Source organism: Solanum stenotomum, chromosome 2, assembly GCF_019186545.1.
Source record: "Solanum stenotomum isolate F172 chromosome 2, ASM1918654v1, whole genome shotgun sequence".
NCBI classification, from domain to species: Eukaryota; Viridiplantae; Streptophyta; class Magnoliopsida; order Solanales; family Solanaceae; genus Solanum; species Solanum stenotomum.
Window position 1 is genome coordinate 11,510,077 of NC_064283.1, and position 8,593 is coordinate 11,518,669.

An 8,593-nucleotide genomic window follows, 5' to 3' on the forward strand; every position below is an offset into this window, starting at 1 on the left:
TCAGAATATTCTAAGACATCGCATTAATAAATCGCAGATTTCCCTATTTTTTTTATAGTTAAATGCTTATAATTACAAATTTCCAAATACACATAATATTATTTTTAAAATAATCACTAGTCAATACAATAGCTAGTTATTCTTATTAATTATTATAGTTCTAGCACGTGATAGAAACATTCTCTTCAAACCGAGCTAACATGAACTTTTTTCTTTTTCCAAAAATTAAAATCTGAGTTTTTCTTCTTACAAAACATAAACTTATGAATTAATTTTTCTATTCATATAAGTTTTGAAAACACGATCTCAAAATGCAAGCTGATCAGACGTTGATTTGAAATCGTTTTTTTTATATCACATGTACAAACACATGCCGGAGTTCTCTAGCTCTCTCCCACGTCTATTACATGTAATGTAAAGGGTGTTATATATATATATATATATGGTCTCACAGTTTGACACTTGCCATACATATATAAGACATTTAATTTGGTCCACTTAGACACAATAATTTTATCTAATGTACTTGACAATCAAATCCAAAAATGCTTAGCCATTCAAAACATTTCAAAACTCATGTCACCTAAAGCTAGAACACAATATGAGTCTAGTAACTATCAATGTGTTTGGCAATGTTGATAGCCTGAATCTAGCGCCGTTGCCTAGTCATGAATAGTGACGGAGTCCGAATTTTTATCATGAAGTTTAAAATATAAAAAGATAAATATATAAAAATGTTAAAAAGAGGTTCAACATCTACTACATACCACTATGGGAAATAGAGATATTTTCCACCGCGAATCATTGAAAAAATTGTACTATAACATATGATTCAATCTCATTTCCACCGAACCAGCTCAGTGAAAAAATGCATGGTAGATTTCCATTAAAATGTTGGACTAAACATTTTTACTTTTTTCACAGATTTAATCAAATATCTTACAAATAGTCAATGAACATTTTTCAATGGAAAATTTCAATTAACGGAAAAAAAGTATTTTTTTTAAATAAAGTATAGACATAAATAATATAATTTTTAATCGAAAAAAATTCGAATAAATCGTTGGTTCCTACTTGGCTTTGCCCAAGATGTCAAGACACTGCTCCCCCACACGTCTTAGTTGTGTCTGCCTAATGTCTTGAATATCAATGTCATGTCACTATTTGCCCATTTTAAATTTGTCAAAGTTTTGTTATATTTATTGGTTAAAATCAGAATTAAATCAATCTAGTTGATTTTTAATTTTTTAAAATCAAATCAAATCAAATGAAAAAAATAATTGTCAGTTTGGTTCGGTTTTTTCTGATTTTTTTGGTTTGAAAGTAATAATTTTTTTTAGGACATACGAATCTCGATAGACACGGACACCTAATACATGAACAATCCACAGAAACCTATTGTGTGTTCAGTTAAGCAACACTAGATTTATTATTACACGAACAAAGTGATTCAATTAAGAAAATAGTGTGACTATCTTATGTGAGGTTGGACAGGTAAAGACTAAGTAATTGATTTTGATACACTTGAAATTAGGGTTATAATAGTAAGGCCAAAATTTAAGTGTTGGACTTGAAAAAATGGTAAACTTAAAGACTTATGTTAATTAAAATTTAACAAAATATTTGTATTTTATTTATGAAGAATATATAAATAATTATAAAATTTACATATTTAATTTCTCAGTTCGATTTGGTTATTTTGTGGTTTGTTTAATTTTTAGTAAAACTAAAACCAAACCAAATAGTATCGATTTTCAAACTTTAAACCAAACCAAACCAAATATTGGTTTTTTCAATCGTTTTGGAATTTATTTATTTATTCCAAACTAAAGCTACACATTTTTCGTAAGTGTTACCAAGTGTTAATATGTCTTGAGATTGTGACACGTGGCAATATCCCCTTTACTACTTAATCTAAGTTCCTTGCCTACCTCATCATACACCCATTGGGTATCCTCCATGCACTTTTGTAGCCAACTTGGCATCCTAATGGACGCCATGTGAGTAGTCCCTCTTTCTGCCACGTCATCAATATCGTCATGGATGACAAACCCTGGAACTTTTGTAACGGGATCGTCGGAGTTGACAATTCGGAGAACATTTGTACCGCTTTTCTCTAATTGGCATCGAAAACTTTTGCTTCCAACTCTAGGCCCTCCAAATGATACAACACTCACTATGGGTGCGCTACTAAATTTTGTAGTAATATCACACGCTATTAATGTTGCAAGGGCAGCACCAAGACTATGTCCTGTGCTAGTTATACTTAATGCCTCATCACTATATTTATCAACAATCTTGCCAATTTTTTCTCTAATTGTGTCTTGCAAACTTTGGTCTCATTGGGTGTTTGCTGTCATGTATAAGCTCAAGAGTCCACTTTGTACCATGGGTTGATCGTAATTTTCGTTGGATGTCGTCATGTCATCTGGTAAGCAAGTCAATGTGGAGCGTAAATTCTCGAGCCATTCAGATGAGGTGGCGGTACCCCGATAAGTGTCACAACGTCGCGGCGCCCGAGCCTGGTGATCTCTTTCGCGTCGTCGTAGACGGCCATATAACCGATCCAGCTGCATCGTGGAGACGCTAGGTTGGGGAACGTCTTTTTAGTCCATCGTGGCATTTGGACCACACATGTGGCGTACAAGTTCTTGACCACCTTGTAACCGGTCTTGTCTAGTCCACAATTTGTCAACATCGAACTCTTAGGATAAAGACAAGTGGCATACGAGGGTGATGACATGCCAAAGTCAAAGCAGCGATAAGCTGCTTCGACGAATTTCCCATACCTCAAGATCTCCTTACGAAGATCATCATCAAGCAGATCAAGCAAGCCTTCCCAATTTTTAATCCCTTGGAACTCCATCCACTGGTCCCGGAGTTCAGCCACTGCTTTGTCTCCAACAGAGCAGTGGTTGAACTCCGAGTTCCACAAGCTCGTGATCTTGAATCTACGAGCTCCAAGTTGTTTAGTGCTCAATGTAGAACACTTTGAAATAGGGGGTATCAATCCCATAATGTTGCAATTTGATTTGTAAATAGTTTCATTTGAGAGCCTCATGATCATGAGTGAAAATATTGAGGCTCTTTTTTGTGGAGTTATAATATTAAAATGCATATACTTTCACTTAATTATTACATTTTGGCTGCACTCAAAATGAAAGGTATTTATAGTTGTACCAAAGTACAAAACTAAAATGATGTGTGTATATATAGTGGGTGGTGGGGTAGAGGGGACTAGGGGAGAATATTACGTGAAAGACTATATATTATATGATAGAAAATATTTGGAGGCGGACGGTGCATTAAGTTTTATATGATAGGTATTATATTACCAAATTAAAAAACGTTGGTCCAAGACTTATTTTTCACTTTTTTTTTTATAACCATAGTGTTCGATCGAGGACAAAATTTAAGTAAGAAGAAAAAAGAAAGATTGAATTTTATTACATATGAAAAAAAAAAAACCCTTTGAAAATGTAGTCTTTAATATGTCATGGTGATGATAAGAACATGTCATTAATTAAATATGAAATAAAAACCCTCAAAGTTTTTTAAAAATAGCTTTTTAATATAAGAAAGTGTATTCATTCTTTGATAGATCGAAAAGGAAATATATAAAATAAAAAAAACTATGAAATACATTGATGATGATGGTCAATTTTATTTAGACATTCGAGCTATGATATGTTTCGATTGAGTTAGCACATCACGAACACGTGATAATTAAAGTGTTCCTATTAAACATTTCGAACTCAAATTTTGGAATTTTTTACGTATTCTCAAGCGTTCATTACACAAATAATTGGTTAACTACTTAAAATATATCTCCTTTAGTTATGCATTAGTCTAAATTATAATGTTCAACATAATATTTGTGAACGGAGTTAACTGAAACTTGTTGTTGGTATGAGGTAACAAGTATCTCATGAAATTAATCGTGTGGCGTGCACCACAATTATCTCAATAAAAGAAAAATTACAGGCATGTTCTAAAATTGAGATTGATATATATATACACTACATCTAAAATTATCTTTAGCGACAATTAATTAATGACAATAGATCAATTGCCGCTAAATTTGTATTTTTAGCGGCAATTAACACTCTTTGTATATGTCTCTAAAGACTTTAGCGACATTAGATCTAATGACACTTAACTAATGCCGGTAAAAACTTTAGTACTCATTATTAGCATGTATATTTATTGCCGCTAAAAGTTGCTTTTGTTGCAGTGATAATTAAATGAGATGAAATATTTTATGTGTTCAACTTAATTATTACCTAACAGACACTTGAAAATAAGTGTAAAATATTTTCAAAATTTAAATTGAAAATATCTAATAAAAATATCTTATTATATATTCAATTGCTCAATTAAAATAAATTACTCCATAAAATATCTAAATAAAATTTATTGATAATTTTTTAAAAAAAATACGATAAGACAATAATAATTAATGACGAAAACTCAAAAATTCATGATTTTCCGACAGAAAATTATTCTGCCAATTGGAAGTATTGACAAGTCAGCAGATAATATTCTAGACATAATAATTTTGACATAATCAACTATAGGAATTATTAGAAAACGAGTAAAATAAACAACGTACGTATTATAACTCATTTATTTTCCGACCATATTCCGGCACAGTCCACATTGGTAGGATCGATTTTTTTTTTATTAAATTTGAATTCATATCGAAATTTTTTATGTTGAGAGTAAGATGCTACCTAATAAAAATGATTTCGTACTTAGGAGGACTTGAACCTAGTGGGGGAGCCAGGAGTTTGGTGAAGGTTTTGCGAGTTTTCTTCTCAGTTGTGTTAAGGGTGTGCAAAAATTAAATATACACTCGTAATAGCTAACATTTAAATTATGTACACGATATAATTTTCAACGAAGGGTAAAGTGGTTCCGACTCTGCTCGAACACGAGACCTCTAAGGAAGGATGAAAGAGTACTTTACCACTCTATCAGTAGGGGGGAGCTAGACAACTAGTAGTCTGCATGAAATTCAGTCGAACTTAGTAGATTTTGCTCAAATTAATAATCTATTTATATTAATAAATTTATTAAATATGTATAAATTTTAAACTCATTATTATTACTTATAATCGTCATTATAAAATTCAAAAGCAATAAAATTGAAATTCTAGTTTCGACTATGTTCGCCACAACCCTAATCGGTTAACTTCTTTATTAATAACACCAAAAACACACAAAGGAAACTACCTCTCATCTATACATCTTCTTTCTTCAATATGTGTTCTAGCCATGTTCTATCTTTCTACAACTTCACTTTCTATGAAGGTATCTCACCATCGTCGAATGGTTCCGTCTGCTCAAAACTCGGTAGCATGGGAAATTAAGAGTCAGTAAATCTAGTTCAATCGATAAATTCATCTCAGAAGTAGGTTGATCCATTTTAGTGAGTTCAAATATACAATATTACATAGTAGGAATAAGAACCCCAAAAGCTAAGGTGGAATATTTCCTAATTAAGAGACTTGTGTATTAAATAATTACGATAAATAATTTGAGACAGATGGAATATTAAGGAAATATCCTATTCGTTCTTTTGAGCTAATTAGCATAATAATATAATAGAAGAAATTTTATTTAACGAAATTTGTAACATCCCGCAATTTGAAATAAATAGGAAGAAACCAATAATTGGAAAGAGTCATTTTTGGAAAGAAGGAAAAATCTGGAATTTTACTTAAGTTAGGAAATAGTGAGTTTTTGGTCAACTTCAAATAGACATAACTCCTAGATCAGGATGAGTTAAGTGTACTTCCAGGTATGGTTGGCAAGCTCTTGGAACGATCATTCCAACGCCACCAAGATTACGCGAATCCGAGTTTGTATGAGTGAGATACGACCATTGGAAGTTGGGCTGTTCAAATAAGGAAATGTCCAATCCGGATTTTTGAAAGGTATTTCAGACTTTTCCTTATCCAATTAATTAAATTCGTTTTAAGTGAATTAATTAAGGGTCTAAACTGAACTTGGTTAGTTTTACGCTTTTGGAAAAAGTGAGATACGACCATTGGAAGTTGGGCTGTTCAAATAAGGAAATGTCCAATCCGAATTTTTGAAAGGTATTTCAGTCTTTTCCTTATCCAATTAATTAAATTCTTTTTAAGTGAATTAATTAGGGTCTAAACTGAACTTGGTTAGTTTTACGCTTTTGGAAAAGAGATAGGGTTTTAGAGAAGAGGAAAGAAGAGGAGAAAAGAGAAGGAGAAGCAAGGAAATCATCAAGTTCATCGAGTTTAGCTTGTGGATTTCGTCGGGGTGATCCCTATAAGGTATGTGATATTAGTGCACCCACACGCCAAGCATGCTTTATTTTAGCGAATTTAAGTTCTTGAAAGCTTAGAAATTGAGTTCTTGATGGGTTTGTTGAAGTTCTATTAATTTCTTGATTCATTGAAATTGTGGCGGAGTTGTTTGATCCGAATTCATGATTTTAGGTTTGATTTTGAGTAGAATCTGATGTACTTTGAACATATAATCGATTCTAAGTGTTTGGGGAAATGACCCATGGAGTTTAGAGGGTTTAGAGCTGGAAAACGAAGAAGAAATTTCGTCGGTCAAAATTTGGACATGCCTCCACGTCGCGGACCCACTCCCAGTTATGGGAAAAGCTATTTTGCGGAGCGGAGCGGTCACATACCGTTCTGCCTCAAAAGTTATTTTCGAAACCAAAATTTAAATGCTTTTCCGCGTCGCGGACCCACCCTTAGATAGTGAAATTTTGATTTTTTTTCTCATGTTTAGCTATCTAAATTCATTCCTAAACATCATGAGATCTTTCCTAGCACAAATCACGATCCTTGAATCCATAAATTCAATTTAAGGAAAGTTAAGAGTCAAGTCAAGAGAAGTCAAGAGTCAAGTCAAGAGAAGTTCATAAAGTTTTCCAAAAGTCTTTTACAAATGTTTTAACTTTGTTTTAAGACTTGAGTTTGAGTTGAGTAAAGAGTAAAGTTGAAGTTCATTTCTTCAAAAGTATATGGGGACTATGTATTCCCAAAAGAGTTTAAAATGTTTTCACATTTAAATAAGAATGGAAACTGATATTTCCAAAAGAGCCTTTGAGCTAGTTTTTCAGTAAGGAGCCTTTGAGCTAGTTTTTCAGTAAAGAGCCTTTGGGCTAGTTTTCAGTTAAATAATAAATGCTTTCACAATAAAGCAAGAGAGGAAACCTTGATTTCCAAGATAGCCTTTGAGCTAAGTTTTTGAGCAATTATCTCAAACTATAGAAAGAAGTATGTTTTTAAACATAAAGAGCTAGTATCATATTTTGGGAGTAGTATTGAACACCGATATAGGGGAGCGTTCAAAGAACCCACAACCCTCATAAACCATGTAGCCATCATGGGTAGAAAAGGGTCATACTTTTTAGATGAATCATTTAATGCTTTTTAGCATAAACTAGTGGATCCATTTAGTGAGTTAGGTTCTATACCCTTGGCAAGGTATAAGATGGTCCTTGGCAGCGTGAGGTAAAGTGTTGTATCATCACTATAACTCTTAAGTGATGTTTGTCGATTAGAGAAACTCCCACAACAGTATTTTATATTTTTATATACATCAGATTATTTTTATTTTTACATATATCTCAGAGTTATATTTATCTTTGCATACTGTCACGACCCGGGAGCATCCCCAAGTCGTAACATGCGTATTCGACCTCTCAGAGGTCTCATACAAGCCCTTAGCATTCATCACATTAGATATGTAAAATAGTGCGGAATTAAAAACTCTTTAAATAAAATTCCATAAGACTCAAAGGTCACTTTTAAAACATCATTCAAAAGTACACAAGCGGAATACTAAGTCTCTTAGCCATCTTAGACATAAACGTGAAAACATACTAGGGACACAGCCTTTACAATCAAAAGAAGTCTATTAAGTCTATTACAAGAACCTTATCATAAAACTAGAATAGAAAAGTCTTGTCCTCGACATATGAGGACATACCACAAGATCTTGGAAGAACTTCAAGTTCCAAGCTTACTATAGAACCCGCTTACTTTTCGGAACGTACACTTGTAGAAAATAGAGAAATATGGAATTAGCACAATTAAGTACTAAGTATGGAGACCATGCAAAAACATGCCAAAACGGACATTTACAAGGAATAAATGCTTTCATATTATTTTGATAAAACCTTCACTTCACAAGTATAAGAGACATAATACAAGTCAATGTTCACATATAAAACCATAGCCAACAATATACATACTCAACATATATTCATATACAACCCATGCTTAACTTTAAAAGAACACACGCAATTTCATTACCGTAGGACCTCTACCTAATATAACCTTAAGACACACTTGAGTGAGACAAGAAGTGACCACCCATACAACCTCTTCAAGCACACTTAAAGTGTTCCTAAAGATTACCTTAGATAAGGACATTTCCTTTATAGCATAACATCAATAGACCAACATTCTTTAAGAAACCATTTAGGAGACATTCAAGCACATAAGGGGACATTCACATAATAGTCGTTAGACTTAGGGAACTCACTTTAGTATTTTCAAAGCCTACTCGTGCCATGTGTAGATAGCAT

The 8,593-nt window shown here is 32.8% G+C and overlaps 1 pseudogene; it reads right to left on the minus strand.

The window, feature by feature from the left end:
* Positions 1 to 1,862: 1,862 nt before the first annotated feature.
* LOC125854245 (phospholipase A(1) DAD1, chloroplastic-like) lies at positions 1,863 to 2,866 on the minus strand (annotated as a pseudogene).
* Between the last annotated feature and the right edge of the window lie 5,727 nt (positions 2,867 to 8,593).